This window comes from Passer montanus, unplaced genomic scaffold (genome assembly GCF_014805655.1).
Source record: "Passer montanus isolate IOZ18808 unplaced genomic scaffold, ASM1480565v1 scaffold14, whole genome shotgun sequence".
In the NCBI taxonomy this organism is placed as follows: domain Eukaryota; kingdom Metazoa; phylum Chordata; class Aves; order Passeriformes; family Passeridae; genus Passer; species Passer montanus.
In genome coordinates, this window is record NW_024360941.1 from 8657382 (window position 1) to 8674034 (window position 16653).

At 37.0% G+C, this 16653-nt stretch overlaps 1 long non-coding RNA gene across 1 annotated transcript; it reads left to right on the forward strand.

The window, feature by feature from the left end:
• Positions 1–248: 248 nt before the first annotated feature.
• On the forward strand, positions 249–16077 carry LOC120497957. Its single transcript, XR_005626596.1, has 5 exons — positions 249–922; positions 8394–8501; positions 13631–13743; positions 14354–14530; positions 15686–16077. It is a non-coding gene; the product is annotated as an uncharacterized LOC120497957 (long non-coding RNA).
• The last annotated feature ends 576 nt before the right edge of the window (positions 16078–16653 follow it).

Genomic DNA, 16653 nt, shown 5'->3' on the forward strand with positions numbered 1-16653 from the left:
CTCGGTGGAGAGGGGGATTTGTGTGTGCGTGCGTGTAAATCGCGTGAGAAGCTGCTACAAGCTTTGATAAGGACTGTTGGCAGCTCCTGAGGCTATGCGAGTTTTGGTTGGCCCAAGTCGCATGAGGAATAGGGTGAGGACAGCCTCAAAAAAAAAAAAGGCCAGTTTTTCTCACTTCAGAACAACCCACCAGCCTTCTCCCTTTCTTTCCCCTAGTAGGCAGAATCTATTTGCATGAAAAAACAACCATTTAATGTTACAGATATTAGACATATCAAAATAAGTGTTTTTGAGAAATTTTCAGGTGCGTGGTTAATGCAGCTTACACCTTAGAATGTGTTTAACTCTTTTATAGCTTATAAGCCAAATTCTGTCTGCTACATTAGTGTGAACTGTATGCAACTCCAATTCCTCACTATAAATGCGTATGAGCATACAATAGAAATAAGAGCACCCTGAAATAAAAGCTGAAATAAATGCTCTTGTTCATTAGCTTGTTACGAGATTCACAGATGTTATCCCATAGAAAATGCAATGTTGTGGAGTGTTGGGTAGGCAGGAAAAATCCTTTGTTTTAGTCCTGAGCTCTATAAACATGTACATCATGCAAGTGTGTGTGTATATTAACACACACACTTGTCTTTTATGTTCTTTGTTTTCTTTTGCCTGGTGTATCAGGTTTAAATGTTTTACTTGTGCTTTCAAGGCCCTAAAGTACTCTGACTCAGACTGCATGTCTGTCATTAATGTCTTGTAATTTCTCCTCGTTTCTCAGTAGTGTTCCTATTTTGCCCTCTCTCTTATCCCTCTTCTGTTTTCTAGTAGTCTGCCTTTATCTATGGAATTCCCTTCTTTTCTATTACCTAGAAGAAAGAAATTACATCGCTTCTAGCACCCAGCAAGCTGTTACAGATCCATTAAGGTAACTATGTCACCTAATTGAATAATTCCAATAACACAAGATCTCGTTATTATAACCTTTGTCCTTAAAAATGTGAACTAATATTATCCAGCTGCTAAAATGGATCACAGCCATTAAGTTTTCCTAATGATCATGACTTACCGTGCTTCAGAAGAGCAGTCAAAGGTGGCCTCTGGGATAAGTGATTTGTTAGCATATGATACTTGTGTTTCTGGGAGGACTCCAATTTGCTTTGGAGCTGTGAAAATTGTGCCACCCAAAGTGCCATGCCTAATGAGCTCTGTTCCAACCAGCTGAGCCAGCTTCCCTAATTTGTTGGGACATAAGTAAAGTGCCAGGCTGAAGTCACATCATGAGAGCAGTATTACCACATAGGGATCTAATAATAGCATTGCAATGGAGTCTTTCACCTGCAATTTAACCCTGATACCCACCTGCCTCTCCTTCCCCTTCTTTCCCTCTCCTATGGCAATGATCAACATCTGTCATGGTCTTTATTTCCACAATGTAATTTTTTTTAAAGAGCTATGCAAAGGAGAAGATCAATAAACCCCTCTGTATTTCAAACAGCTGTAGTTGGAATGACTTTTGGCAACAGTTTTCTAAATTGTTGATAATTTGGCATGAATGCTAAGAACAATCTGGACTCTTTAGAAATGCTGGAATGCTTTAAAATCTGAGTGCACACGCTGTTTCCATAAAAAAAAAACAAAAAAAACCCAAAAAACCACTTATAATTCTGTGTCCAGAGGTCAGCTTGGTTGAATAGAATCTTGGGTATCATAGGTTGAAATTGTTTAGAAGTATTCTGGTAAAACTAAGCCAGAGTTTCTAACTGGTTTTATTGGCTAAGCAGACTCTTGCCATTATTCCATTGAAGAATATATGTGACACATCTTCCAAGATGGTAAAAAAGGATCCACACCGATACCCATAACCTTGGAGAAATATATTTGACATAAGAGATGGTGTTCCTAACTAGAACAGAATGTGCCAGTCCTCTGCAGGATGGAAGTAATTGAAGGATGGCTCTATGATTTACCCCTGGAGCCAGCAGATATTGCCTGGATTTAAGGGGTAGGTGTGCTTTGCTCTTTCACTGCACTGAATTTGTTGCCCACTCACTACAGGTACTCTTAAGAAATTTGCTGCCACATGGCCCTTTTACCATCGCAAGTTTTTAATTTGACCAATTGCATAACAGATAAAATATTGCCCATAGGAAGAATCCTCTTGTAGACATTTGTTAGAATTCCTGAGTTAGCATCTCAGTCTTCTCTGTGAAACTTGGGGGGTAAGAAGTAGTTATGAAGTATTTTTCTCTCCTATTCATAAATGGACAGTTTTTGAACCTTTCCTTCAGTTTTAACGTAAACTTTCATAGAAGCATGAAAGGACTTACATTGTCAATTTTTCAATGGTTCACCTTTTCAAATAACCCAATTTTAAGAAAAGTACCCAACTTCATACAAAATGTGGAAAGAGCTGTCACATCAGGCAGTAGCATACCATTAATCTGTTGATCTGTTTTCATAAGTGGCCCATTTACAGAAGACTGGATATATGCCTTGGGTACCTTATTCTGTGTATACTGGTATGCTTATTTAAGCTGATACGCTGATTTAAGAAAATGTGAGACAGTTAATAATGGTGCATTATTCAATGGTCAAGAGTCAAACCAAATCTTATCATTCTTGTGATTTTTTTCACCAAAGTGAAATTTGCACTAACACATGCCCTAAGTAATTTTTGTGTAATACATTAGCTAGACTCAAAAGTATCACAAAAAATCTGTTATCTAAAATCACAGGCATGAAAAGATACTAAATGAGTACACAAATATTTGATTTTGGTGCTTTGAGAGAAAGGTAATTCCATGCAATTTCTGTTCAAAGTTAAGAAATAATAATACTACTAAATAATGTCTTAGATGCTGAAATTACTGAGGTCAAATCTTTCACTGAAACTCCTGCACAAGGGTGCAATGTTGAATGTTTATTAACCTTTACATATTGTTTGTGTACAGAATGTCATTTCATTTATTGCTTTCTAGTAAACTTCTTGGCTAGAAATAAGTCTTTTTTCCCTTTCCTTTTATGTCTGTGGTTCCTCTTCCATTTCTCTCCATTTATTAAGTCCGTGGCTTATACTGTGCTGCTCCTCACAGACCACAGTGGAATCCAAGTGAAGGAGCTCCAGGCTGTCTAAATATATTTTTGTAGAGGAGACAGAAATATGACCTCTCAGACATATGTCACCCTGTTCTTCATTTTTTTGTTACCATGTTCTCATTCTCTGCAAGGCGTTATTCAAGTTCCTATACAGACCAAGTGGTATCACTCTGGGAATGAATTATCAGGCAATGCATGTAGCAGGGCATACAAACACAGCTAATCAGCATGTGTGTTTGGTATGTAGCTCAGCGCATTTCCCCAGCTTTTACTAAGAAGAACAGGTGGAATACAAAACTAGAGAAATGCCACAAATATCCAGCTTTGCATTGGGTAATTAAGAGACAACTTTCAGGTCACATACTTAATGTGGTGTATGTTTTTTTCATTAACAAGAAACTTACAGCAAGTATGAAGGAGTTTTCCATGTCCAAGAGGCTTATTCAAAATGTATTTTTTGTATTTTCTCCATGCACGTATTATGTTGAAAGGCATAAATTACTGCATAAAAGGAGCTTATGCAGCTATGCTGCATTTTGGATATTACACCTAGCTGTGTATACAAAAGATTTCAAGACATAGACTGACTGCCAGAAATATCTAACTAACTAACTCAGAGGGCAAGAAAATGAATGAATAACAGGCTTAGAGGTTTGCCAAAATGCATTTTTAGGGGACGACATCATATCAGCTCATGGTAGTGAGTGGCTAGATTATTTTGTTCACTCAGAACAACAGCAGAACATGCACAAAAATGTAATGTACTTGGGCCAAATCAGAGAAAACCAGGTACATCAAAGTAGAGTACAAGAAAATAGTTGTCAAAAATATATTTTTCACAGTGCTTGTACTATATGTTGAACATGTCATGACTTTCATGGTGAGATTTGGAGTGAGACACTAAAACAAATAGTTCTGTTTGCCTTTTCAAAAATAGCAGGCAGGATAGGGAAAGCAATAATGTGGGCTTTTTGAAAATACAAGCAATTGAAGTTAGTAGTATTGTCATAATAGAAGTGACAGTTGATGAAAATAAAAGGTCTTTGTTAGCTTAAAGAGGACCATACAGTGAAGGCTAGATCACTTTGCTTTATAAACTAGAAAAGGGAAGTCACTGGAGATGATAAAAAAGATACAGAGAAACTTGCACAGTGCAATTTCCTGATTCTTGAGAATGTCTAAAAAATTTTTGTGGAATTATGTGTCAGAACATGTGCGAGGATGTGATAATAAATGAGACACAGAGAGATGGTGACTGGTTTTTAGATTGCCTCTAATTGACTTTAGAGAAGGAAGGTTAAAAGAGATTCCTGTCATTTTTGAAACATCTACTACTACTGAGAGAAAAATTTTGAAGTTAAGAAAATAATGTAGTACCAAATATCTAGAGAAGAGGTTAAGAAAATAGCTGTCTAGGAAACTAAGGACAACAGATTTGGAAATCCTCTCCTGAGCAGCTATTCAGAGAGGATTTCTAGCTCTCCAGCATGCCTTTCCTTGATCAAATTACCTCTGCCATGCTCAACATTAATTCAGTCTGTATCTCAGGCATCACAGTGATAAATATTTCAATCCATTGTCCTGCATATAGGCCATATAAATGAGGAACACTTAGCTACTCATGTTTCCCCTTAGATACTTAATTCTGTTTAAAAAATAAAAAAGCTTAAAGCAATTAAGGTAACACAAGGTTCAATGAGGATAGAAGCATTATTAATAAAAATCACTTTTAAAAAGTTACTAGATAAGGAAATTTGGGGTTAATCCCATTCTTGAAAAGCAATAACATATTTTAAAAAATATAGTCTGCTGGAAGAATGAGAACATGAGCATGAGGCCTTGCTAGGAAGGCAGTTCTGCAAGGTGTTAAAACTTTTCAAGGCTTGAGACAAGCGCTAAATGAATAAGGAAAGATTCAGTGTTAAAGCATGCCCTGCCCTTTCTCTATCTGATATAATTATAGGAGAACCTTTAAAACCCTGTATTTGGCACTGTCTTTAAACACCACAGCGGTACGGCAGCTGGCAGCAAAACCAAAACAGAAATATGTGAACCCCTCCCATGCCTCTTGCAAGTCTGGCAACACACTATATGCAGGAGTGACTGTCTTCCCTATTAATTTGGTTATCAACCCATCAAGCACAGCAAATATCTATATGTTTGCAAAGAAAATATTGTAGGCTTATAATCAAATTGTAAAGGGCTTCCTAAAAAGCTGGGGTGAGCAATTAAAGTCACACTAGCCACCAAGTACAGTAACTTGAGTTTCTTAGGACTGTGTAATTGTAGTGCAAGTGACTTATTGTCTATTTCTTTAAAGGATTATAACCACAGAGTTAAATGGATTTTGATATTTGTTTAAATCATGGAGTCTTATTAATTAGCTTATTTACTAGATACTACTAATGTGCTTTCTTTGAGTACTATCCAGTTGAGAAGAAATATTGTTTTGATTATGTTTTAACATTTAAAAGAAAGAACCAAAAAAGACCAAAAAGAAACCCAAAAAAAAAAAAAAAAAAAAAGAGAGAGAGAAGCCCCATAAAACCTTTATATTAGCAGGCAACCATGAAAAGAATCAATCTTCTTATTCTGCTCTCCAGTTTTATGTATGGTCTGATGGTGATAGATGGTCTGATTATCTTTCAAGCTAGTGTTTTGGCTCCCTCCATTTTTTTATACATATAGTCAGTGTCCAGGTGCATCACTTTGTGGTAGTCCTGTTTTAAGAAAAAGCTATCATATACTCTCATTTTATTTTTAGATGGGGAGGATTATTTTTTGCTGCAGAGTGATTATAATATGTGTGTTCTAGGGAACATTTACTACTACTGAAAGAAAAGGTTTGGAGTAAAAAAAATAATGTGCAAAAACTTGGAAGTGATACATAAAACTTGTAGTATGCTGTAGATTAACAACTGGGCAGAATAATGAGGTAATCAATCCAGAAATAACAAGAAAAAGTGAACCAAAAGTGAATGAAAAGGTATGAAAAATGCAGTAAAAAACTGATTAATTATGTAGTTTCTAGAAATTATCACATTAAATGAAATTAAGAAATGAGTCAAAAATCTCAAATGTTAGCACCATGACACTTTTTCTTATAGGAAGTTTATTTTTTTTTTTATTAAAGAATGCCATATACAAAAGGAAGTTGTTATTGGATTAATTCCATCCTGAAGTAAACCAGGCAGAAGCCGGCAGCAAAGATAGTTTAACCTTATTTCATTTTATATGTGCACATAGAAAAATATTTTGAAGATTGTCCCATATGTCTTTGAACTGGAGAAAATAAAAAAAAAATTACAGGAAATGTTTAATTGTTCTCATGCATGTATCTATCTATCACATCTATCTCTCTATCTATCTATCTATCTATCTATCGATCATCTATTTCTACTGTATTAATCTAGAGCTAATGATCATTGTTCAATAATCTCCAAGTAAGTGAAGCAATGCCAAGCTATGAGGCACCTGGTCCCAGCTGGTTGACTCAGATAACTCAGCTGAGGCCTTCTATACATAAGTTTTTGTTACATTTAATTGAGGAGAATGAGGTGTGTGTTCTGAATGGGAAACTTTTCTGCTGAGCCTCTTAGAGCTTCTGAGTACGAATGTTAAAGATCACATAGGGCTTATGAATAAGCCTTGTACTTTGGATATCTGTTCATTTGGCTCCTCAACATCAGTGTGTAACTAAAAAGTAATATCTGACTATTTAAAAGATATACTAGTGGCATCAGAACCACTACAGCATGCACAATGTGGTTAGACTGTGAAACCCGTTGCCATAGGGTGTCATATCATTTTAAGCAAGTTCAAAAAATTATCAGTTAAATTTACAGAATCACATAATAAGCTGAGTTGGTAGGGACCCACAAGGATCATCGAATCCAACTCACAGCCCTGCTCAGCACTATTTCCAAGAGTCACACCGTGTGCCCAAGAATATTGTCCAAACACTTCTTGAACTCTGTCAGGCTTGGTGGTCTGTCCACTGCCCTCAGGAGCCTTCCAGTTCCAGTGCCCAATCACCCTCTGGGTGAAGAATCTTTTTCTAAAATCCAACCCAACCCTCTCCTGGCACAGCTTTGAGCCATTCCCTTGGGTCCTGCCACTGGTCACCAAAAGGAGAGATCAGTGCCTGCCCCTCCTCTGCCCCTCACAAGGAAATTGCATTGATGTCTCTCCTCAATCTCTTTTTCTCAGGCTGCATTATCTTTTGGGTGTTTTTCATTACCTCCCAGAATAATCCTCTCCGTAACTTTACCAGGCACTGAAGTGAGACTGACAGGCCTGGTTCTGGGGTCTTCCTTCTAGACCTTAAAAACTGAGGCACACTCTCTGGATTTCCAAGAATGCTCAAAATCATTGAGATAGATTTTGCAATGACATCAGCAATTGAATTTTCTTGGCTGAATCCCTTCAGACCCAATAGATCTGTAGGGATCCAGCTGGAGCAGCAGATCCCGGAGAGTTTCAGGGTTGATTGGGAGTTGATAATCCTTGCAGTCATGGTCCTCCAGTGTGGGGGTCAGGGATGAGAAAGCCATCTCAGGAATGCCCTGGGAAAGCACCATTGTCTAAGTCAGGAGAAATTAATTCCTTTCCCTTGATTGGAATGCTGTACTCCCTTTCACGTCCAGATCATCCTGTACCCTTTGTATCTTTCATTAGTTACTGCTGTGAAAACTTTTCCCCTCCCATCCCTCTCCATGTAGCTGTGCACAAGAACTGTAACTTTCCCCAAAGACGGGGCACTCGCCCTGGGGTCCTTCTGCTGGTTGTTACCCGTCCCTGCTGTCCCTCCGACTCTCTGTCCGTCCCTCAGCCTACCCTCCGTGTTTTCCTATCCCTTTTGGACCCTGCAATAAATCAGTTGAAATTGTCCAGGACTCGAGTTGCCCTCCTATCTGGTGAAGAGAAACATCTAGCCGGGGTCTAGTGGGTGAAAATCCTGACCCCTTCACTCCAGATCAGATCCCCTTGTTCCATGATCCATGTTGAAGGTAGAGGGAAAGAATGTATTAAACACCTGTGCCTTGTCTGTGTCCAGGTTTGTGAGGTGACCATCCTGTCCCTGTAATGGGCTGATGTTATTCTACACTGCCTATTGTCTTTAACAGATTTGGAAAAACTTTTTATTGTCCCCCACGTTTCTGGCCAGCTTCAAATATGCTTGAGCTTTGGCCACATGAATTTTCTCCCTGGAAAATGGAAAGCAGCACCTCTCTGTTCTTCCTGTGTCACCTGACCTTGCTTCCACTGTGCATATGCCTTCATTTTTTCCTTATTTACAGAGAAGATTCCTGTTCCTGTTCAGCCAACTGGGTCTTCTGCCTAGACCTCCAACATTTGGGAATTGCATGCTTCCATGCCCTTAGACACAAAACCTACCATCACTGAAGGTGAGATCGCAAAATGTGGAAGATTACAACATATATATATATATATATATATATATATATATATATGTGTGTGTGTGTGTGTGTGTTCTCATATGTTCTGATGACTGTCAAAGACAGGATTTTAGAATATGTGGATTCAGAATGCATAAAATCCTAGTTTAGGCATTGTGACAGTACTATAATGTTTATAAAGTTAACTAAATCTATTCCACAAATTTTTTTTTTCAGAACGCTTTTTACAGATATAACATTATTTTTGAAAAATGCTTGATTAAAAAAAAAATATCTAATTTAGGTATATTTCATTCTGTCCTCTCTATATCAATATGCACTCAATAATCAATGTATATTTGAGTGTGTTTATACAAATATACATAGGTGGCATATCTTTCTATATCTAGGAAAGAGGCTGGTTCTCCATTTCATTTATTTCTATTTGAATAATAAATTAGGCCATTATGAAATACCCAAACTGGTACAAGCTGGCAGAAGAGCAACAGTATTTATAGGGTGAGTTTATGTTTTCTTTTCTGGCTTAGGTGACATTTTGTGGGACTGAGAGAGATCAGTGTCAAGAAAAGCATATGTATGCTCATCTCAAAGAGCATTTTGATGAACTAATCTGATTCCATACCTTTAAAAATTGTTCTTGTTTAAATGAGAAAAAAAGAAATTTAGTGTGTGATATTTTTACACTTATACAGTAAGAGTTTTTGTTTTTTCTCCTCCTGGATTTCATGAGAATAAGGCCAAGCCCATAAGTCCAGTTTCTGTGTGATTCTAAATAAATTTCAGGCAAGCTGCAGGTATTTAGTAGCTCTTGTGAGAATTTGGTGTGATCAGATTCCACAACCTAAAGACAACTTAACCACAGAGTTTATCATATGGTTTTAAACAAGAGAAAACCAGTATTTTGGTTTTGGAATGACGGAAAAGAACGACATTGCTTTTAACAGACTTTCATACATGTGTTATTTTCAGAAATTATAGGGGTACAAGACATTAAAAACATACTTAAAAATATTCTGTGCCTCTGTAAAGCCAATTACCTTACTCAAATTCTGTAAAAAAATGAGTATTCTTCATAAAGAAGAATAATAATAGTACCATAACTCTTATTATCATGCTTGTTATTATCAATAGATTCCTATAGATATTAATTTATTTTAATTTGTACTTTTTGCTTTTACAAGTAAATATGGTTGTTTCTTTAATTCATGCATATCTTCTCTAAGGTAGGAATATGTTATCTTCAAGTCACTTACATAGGGGCTTCCCAGAAATAAGCCACAACTAAACTCTATATATGTTGAATCAGAGGGCTCCAGTAAGTATGAAGTCTACTGCTAGGGCTGAAGCCTTCTGGTTTCCTTTTTGCAATTTTGCTAAGGTCATGTTTTCACAGCGTTAAGTGTGTAGATGGAGCATTTGTTTACTCAAAGTTTTCAGTGTACCTTCTGTGTATGAAGAGTGAGGGTGGATCTTGGCACCACTGTGGGGTTTTTTTTCCGTATCTGTTTTGGCCTTTTTTTTTCTTTTAGTTTCTGGGCTCTAGCTCAGAGTTACTAACCACATCTGGCATCTGGAGCAGATAAAGTTCAAGGCAGGATGTCTCAACAACGAGCAAAGATGTCCAAAAATTGAGAGAGTAACTATGTGCAAATTCAAAATCATATACTAGGAATCAAGACTAATCAAATATTGCGTGACTAAATGTAATCCAATGAAGCTAAGATACACATGAATTATTTTATGCTGATTCACTTAGGTCTATGACTAATCAGGCAGAATTGACACAGGTTAATTAACACGGTAGCAAACTCAAAAGAGAATGACAGCTGAAGAAATCAGCAAACTTTGCAAAAATATCAGTAACTGGGAAAACACTTTGCTTAACACTTAATTTATTGCACAAATTCATTGCATAGTTTCCTTCTATTGCTCTGAGAACAAATAATCAGCCTAAACAATCAGAGATGTGTCTATACTAGCCTTTTGCCCTACATCTCTCAACCATTAGCGTTAGTGAGGAGGCAGTCCTCATGGCAGCTGGTCCAGCACCCATAGCTCCTGGCACGCAGATGTCTTGGGAGTCAAAGGCAGAGTCAAAGCTTTCCCAAGCAGATTGCTGAAGTTTTTCATTGTACTGTTCTAGTTCAAATCAAGATACAGAGGGTTTCATGCCAAGATCCACAAAACTATTATAGTGCCAAAAGTGGATCTGTAGATGGTTGCAACTTCTAAACCCAAGACTGTGGTTCTCGAAAGTCCTGCTGAAACATGTAAGGGACTGTATTTTTGGTGGCAAAACTCCTCTAATGCAAAAGATTCCATAAGTTTCAGTGACTGCCATCTTGCTAGGATTGAGACTGGTAGCTATTTGAAACTCAAATGCCATTATTAGTCTGAAAAAATTGGGTTTTTCTGTTAATGTCTTTACCTGTGCAGCTTCACTTTAACTTCAGTCAAAATATAGATCCTTTGACCACTTTTTAAAACTTAAAATAAGAGGTGGTAAAGGTGATATGTCTTCTCTTTTGTAGAATACCTGAACAATTAAAACATTAATATTCATAGAATATGGGGCTAAAGGGGTTCAAGACTTTCTATAAAATGAATGAATGGAAATCCATATCTCCCTAGAAAGTGTCTTACCACAAGGCTGTGAGGCTGTACAGTGAGACTGGTTTTGGTGTGAGGGAATGCTCTTCTTTTGAAACTAGGGCACTTTAAGTAGTCCTCCAGTGGTTGCTGAAGTATGCCTGTGTATTTTAAACTAAGTGATCATTATATGTAGCTGCAGAAACACCCAGGCTTATGTGAGATATTTATGTTATTTGTTTATATGAATACCAACATGATTAATTTAAATTCTAGACAATGTAATTTTTTGCAAATAATCCTGTCTCACCCTGTGGGCTTAAAAAAAATCCTGCAATTATTAACTCCAAATATAAATGGAAAATTCCAGCAGAAAAGTCAATTTATTGTAACTGTGGATTAAATTTTGCATCTAGATAGTGCAAAATTAGTCTTCAAGAAAAAAAAAATAGAGAAGTAAAGCAGAAAGATCTCCCAGTCTGTCGAATTCTTACATGGGATAGTTTCTGGTCATTTAACCTAGTTGTATCAGCAGGAGGTGTCATTTATTTTGACATTAACTAGTTGTGACTAGTTAATCCTTAAAAAGGATTATTTTTGCCAAAAATGAGTTAAATAAATACAGCTGAGTAACAACACACTTCGAGACAGCTGTTCTCTTTGTTTTTCTGGCATCAGCCAGCATTTTTTGGTCACTGAATTCAAATGAATTTTCAATTCTGTGATTATGAAAGGCATATGTAGTCAGAATGAAAGTAAAATAAGAAAAACAGAAGTAAAAAGAGAGAGACTGAAAACGAGAAAAGTAAATAAACAAACAGTATGTGGTAACTACAATTTAGTATACCATAAATGTGAAATACAGATGGAGTATCCTGTGACAGGGAAGTTGCAACTAGACATCTGTTTCTTCCAAATTTCCAAAGAAAAAGAGATTCACAAATTATGACAAAATGTTTAAGAAATTAGACTATACAAACATGTCAGAAAATGTCAAATTCATATTCAAATTTTAGCAACTTAATTTCTGTGTTTATAGACTGTTTTTAGTACAGTCACTGTCAAATAAACAATAGTCAATAATAATACAGATTTGCACCATGATTTTTTTTCCTTTAGAGCTGTCCCAAGAGAAGGTACGTCACAGACTGTCTATGTGTACTAATAAAGAAAGCAAATAGCCCAGCTTTTGAGCAGTGGCTGTTATGGCCATCTTCTGTTCCCTAAGAGTTATTCACAGAAAGCCTCAAAATAGTTATGTCTCAAAGCTAAAGTATTGAACTAAATCTTTGCGGTGCACTGTATTCTGTGAGACATCTATTACCTCATTGTAGTGATAATGGTGGCAAGGATTCTGTTGCTTAAACATTGGCATCCATATAATTTTATTTGCTTTAAGGAGTAGTAGATACTCCTTAAAGCAAATAAAATACCAGTAGATACCACTGGTAGATTTGATGTAGAGCATTCAAGAAATGCAGATTTTCTGGAGCAAGAGTGAAAATGTAACCATGCAGATAACCATGAAACCCAAGTTTGTCCTATGCAACAAGTGGAGGTTTCCTGTATGCAAATTAGCTTCTCTGAGACATAAAAACTGTCATATCCTCGTGATAGTCTTTACAATCCTGAGATCCAAGAATTACTCTGAGGTGACAGAGTATATAGGTGCATGTGTACGTGTGTCATACATATACATGGGTGGAGATAATGAGCTAATGAGTTCATGGTAGCATGAAATGTTTGAGACTACATAAATGATTAATTCTTTACTCATTGTGAAACAATTTTAGATTAAGGCTTGTGCTCTGTCACCTCAGAACAACTCATTCTAAAGGCATCCTAGCCATGGAACAATATAAGGTGATAAATAAAAAATAATTTAAATATTTTTGTGTCATACCAGGATGTTTACAGCCAGCAAGTATGAAATGAATTATTGCTTCAGGATGACTGCAGGAAGATGGTATAATTGTATTTGGAAGATGGAAGATTTAAAAAAAAAAGTTGCCTCTGGCACATGAGAGTCTGTTTTTCATTTCAGTTTCCTTAATGAATTTATTACTAGTGTGTAATTTAGCTGTAGTGACTATATGCTAATAGCTGCTATATAGATTCTTTGCAGCACAAGTACATTCACGTGACTATTCACTTACATGTCTTTAGTAGGATTTTAGCTCCTCAGTTTGTTCCTAAATTAACTTTAGGAACTTTTAACTTTTAACTGTTAACTTTTTTGTATCACCACTGAATAAAGAATAGATTTTGTAATCAGTGAAAGAATACTTTGAAGATCAAATCTCTGAGGTTTTATGAATCTATTTTGCACTTTGCAAATAGTTTTCACTAAAGCTGGTCCAAATTTTTCATGAGTAGAATTTTTTCCACAGTAAATACTGGTAAACCAAAGCCACATAATTTGTACTGGCTTCAGAAAAATTTCCAGTAGCATGCTCAAGCTAATTGAAAAATATGTTGCCTATTTGGTACAATGGTGGTTTTACTGTTTCATTCTGATTTGACTTCAGGAACTTCTCTTGCACATTATTGCATGTGTCTGTTGACTTTGTGAGCACATACTGATGATACACCTGGCTCAGCCTGGAGAGGATGAGACTGAGAGGTGATCTCATCAATGTATGTAAGTATCTGAATGGAGGGTGTCAAGAACCAGTCCCTTCTTGGTGGTGCCAGGCAGCAGGGCAAGAGGCCACAGGCAGGCACTGGAACGTAGCTTTTCACATGAACATGAGGAAGAACTTCTTTGCTGTTTGGGTTACTCAGCACTGGAACAAATTGCCCTGTGAGGTGGAGTCTCTCTGGAGATATTCAAAGTTGTTTGGACACAATTCTGAGTAGCATGCTCTAGAGGATCCTGCTTGAGTAGGGAGGCTCCTGGAGGACATCCAGTGGTCCCTTACCTATTCTGTAACTCTGTGAAACTGCAATAACACTTAAGTCTGCCCCTTGTTGTAGCTGTAAGATTTTCCAATTGAAACTGTGTCTATTTTCAGTGGTGAAGGGAAGGGACTGCCCAGAGGAGCAGGAGAAGCAGTCTGTAAATGATTCTTTAGAAAAACAGATTGATTGCATACATAAGTGTACTGTTTGAATGACGAAAAGATGGATGACGACCTACTAATTTCCCCGGTCCCAAGAAAGAAAGGGAGCTACCTCTGATAATGCAATATTTTTACTTGATCTGGCAATTTCACAATTCCCAAAGCCACAAATTGTGTTTATGGTTCTAGGAACAGCAGTACAGGCTGTCCACAGCATTCCTCTGACCTTTATTTCGGAAGAAGAAACAGAAAGAAGTCCTCTACTTCTGGAACACTGCTAAGTGGAACAGTTAATCTGGAAGTTTTGCAACATGAATCCCAAGAATCAGTGATTGTGAATGACCTAAGCCAAACTCTGACGTAGAGGTACAACCCTTCGCTTTGAGAATGTTAATGTTGTCATCTGTAATGAGCCTAGGATCACCTGAGAAATCTTCTTCAAAGTCTCAAATCTCAAATCTCTTTTCCCAGAGATTGTTAGTTAAGTCTGTAATTGTGATCAACGTTCAATTACAGAAAGAATATTGTTGTGTTTGTTCACAGCACCAGGCTAGATGCATCCCTGATTAGGAGATGAGGTGACATATTACTTGATAGAGGTCATCTCCATTTGTAATTTTTTAAACCCAAAAATAATGAGTGGCCTTTTGATGGCCATGAAGATGTTTTGACTGTGATCTGAAAAGGCTGGGGACATTAGGCATGACAAAACAAATTAAAAACAGTCACAGAAGAAAGTATTCCCCAGAAGCTTACTTCAGGTGAAAAGGAGTCAAGCCCTTTGTCTGCTGGCAATGTCCATATAACATTTAACTGTTGCTTCTCATGATTTCATCAGTTCATTCCAGCAGCATGGCTCAACTTTAGCAAGTCTTTTCAGAGGCAGCAAAAATATCATTGCAAACACCCTGGAGCCATGAACTTCACCAGGTAATGTGTATGGATGCTGACCACAGTTATGTTTTCCTCTAGGGAGTAGCAGAGACATTGTATGCTTTGTTGCTGCTCCTGTCTTCACTGACAGGGTCCTGGTAGTCTTAAAAAGGGCATTTGCCAGGCCCTGTAGTGCCATGAGAAGAGAACTCCTGTACAGAGGTGATGTTGGCAGAGTGCAACTCATCATCTACCTTGTCCACAAGTGTCTGTAGGATGGCCCTGCCTCATGTATCACACAAATAAAAACATACTCTAAGGAGGACATGTCCAGGTGGTGCATTTTCTAACAGGTGAAGAATAAAATGCTCTCAGTGGTATCCATGGAAAAACACAGGACCGTGAGTGAGAAATCCTAAAAGTTTCTGCTGACTTTTTGGAACATGACAATAAAACTTCACAGGCAGAAAAAATGCTCACTTTTAGCATGAAAAAATAGAAGTTCTTAATATGCATGAGCTATTTTCCAGGTGGATGATATTGTTTTAAACCCCAAAATATTATTTGGTCTTCCAGAAAACTGGTATTTCTATGCATTCAGGAGTCAGAACACTGATACATCAATTGTAACTTCTTTTCTTTCATCAGGAAGCAACAATGCAAGGGAAAAAGAGGTCCTGAAAAACCTGACAGACATCACTGAAATCTGTCTGAGTTCAAGACAATGTCCTCATCAGACTGATTCATCCTTTAAATTTGTCCTCAAAACCCTTATTGAACATTTTTGGTTGTGTCTTGAGTAGTATATCCTTCTTCTTAATCCTGAGGATGGAACCATTGGAATGGCCTAAATAGATGTGTTCCTCGAAATCTTTTAACATAATAGTTCTTCTTCTGACTTCGATAAAATCACATATACTACTGTACTCATTGCAGCATACAGTTGTGAGCTGTGAAGTCAAAGTATATTCATGCACAACCCCTTAAATGTGAAAAAGAAAATAACAGCCACAATTCTAAAAATGTTTCAGAGATACTGAATAAACCACTTCTGAATGGTGTAATTAAAAGCAATTCTTCATGCTTACACTATCCTTATACAAATCATATGAATGATATGGTCTCAGAAGATTAGTCGTGTGAAACATTCTTTACAGAATTTAAGCTTTCTTTTAATGCAAATTTAGTCACTACTTTGACAGGACAGCATTAATCTGTTGAGGATTCAGAACTAACATGCAATGTATTCAAATTTAAAAGAGTATAAATACCTGATGCTCTTAGAACAGGCTGAACTGACTTCAGCTTTAGATCTCTAGCTAAATCTACTTACTAAAGCATATTCTCTCAGCTGGAACAAAAGACAGATAACCTTCAAGACCTTGCAGAACTTTACAGAAAATAACAGGAACTAAAGTGTCTAAAATTGAAAACAAAGGTCTTGATGCTTGAGTAAATGTTCATTAAAAATATTTCAAAAAAGCACGTACTGACCCTCTTTGAGGAAGTTAGGAGTGTATTTCTTTGGGGGATGTCTGGAGCCAGAAGATATCTTTTGGATTGAAGGCATACCAGAACACAAGCAAATAGACTGAAAGGTTGCATTTTAAGGAAGT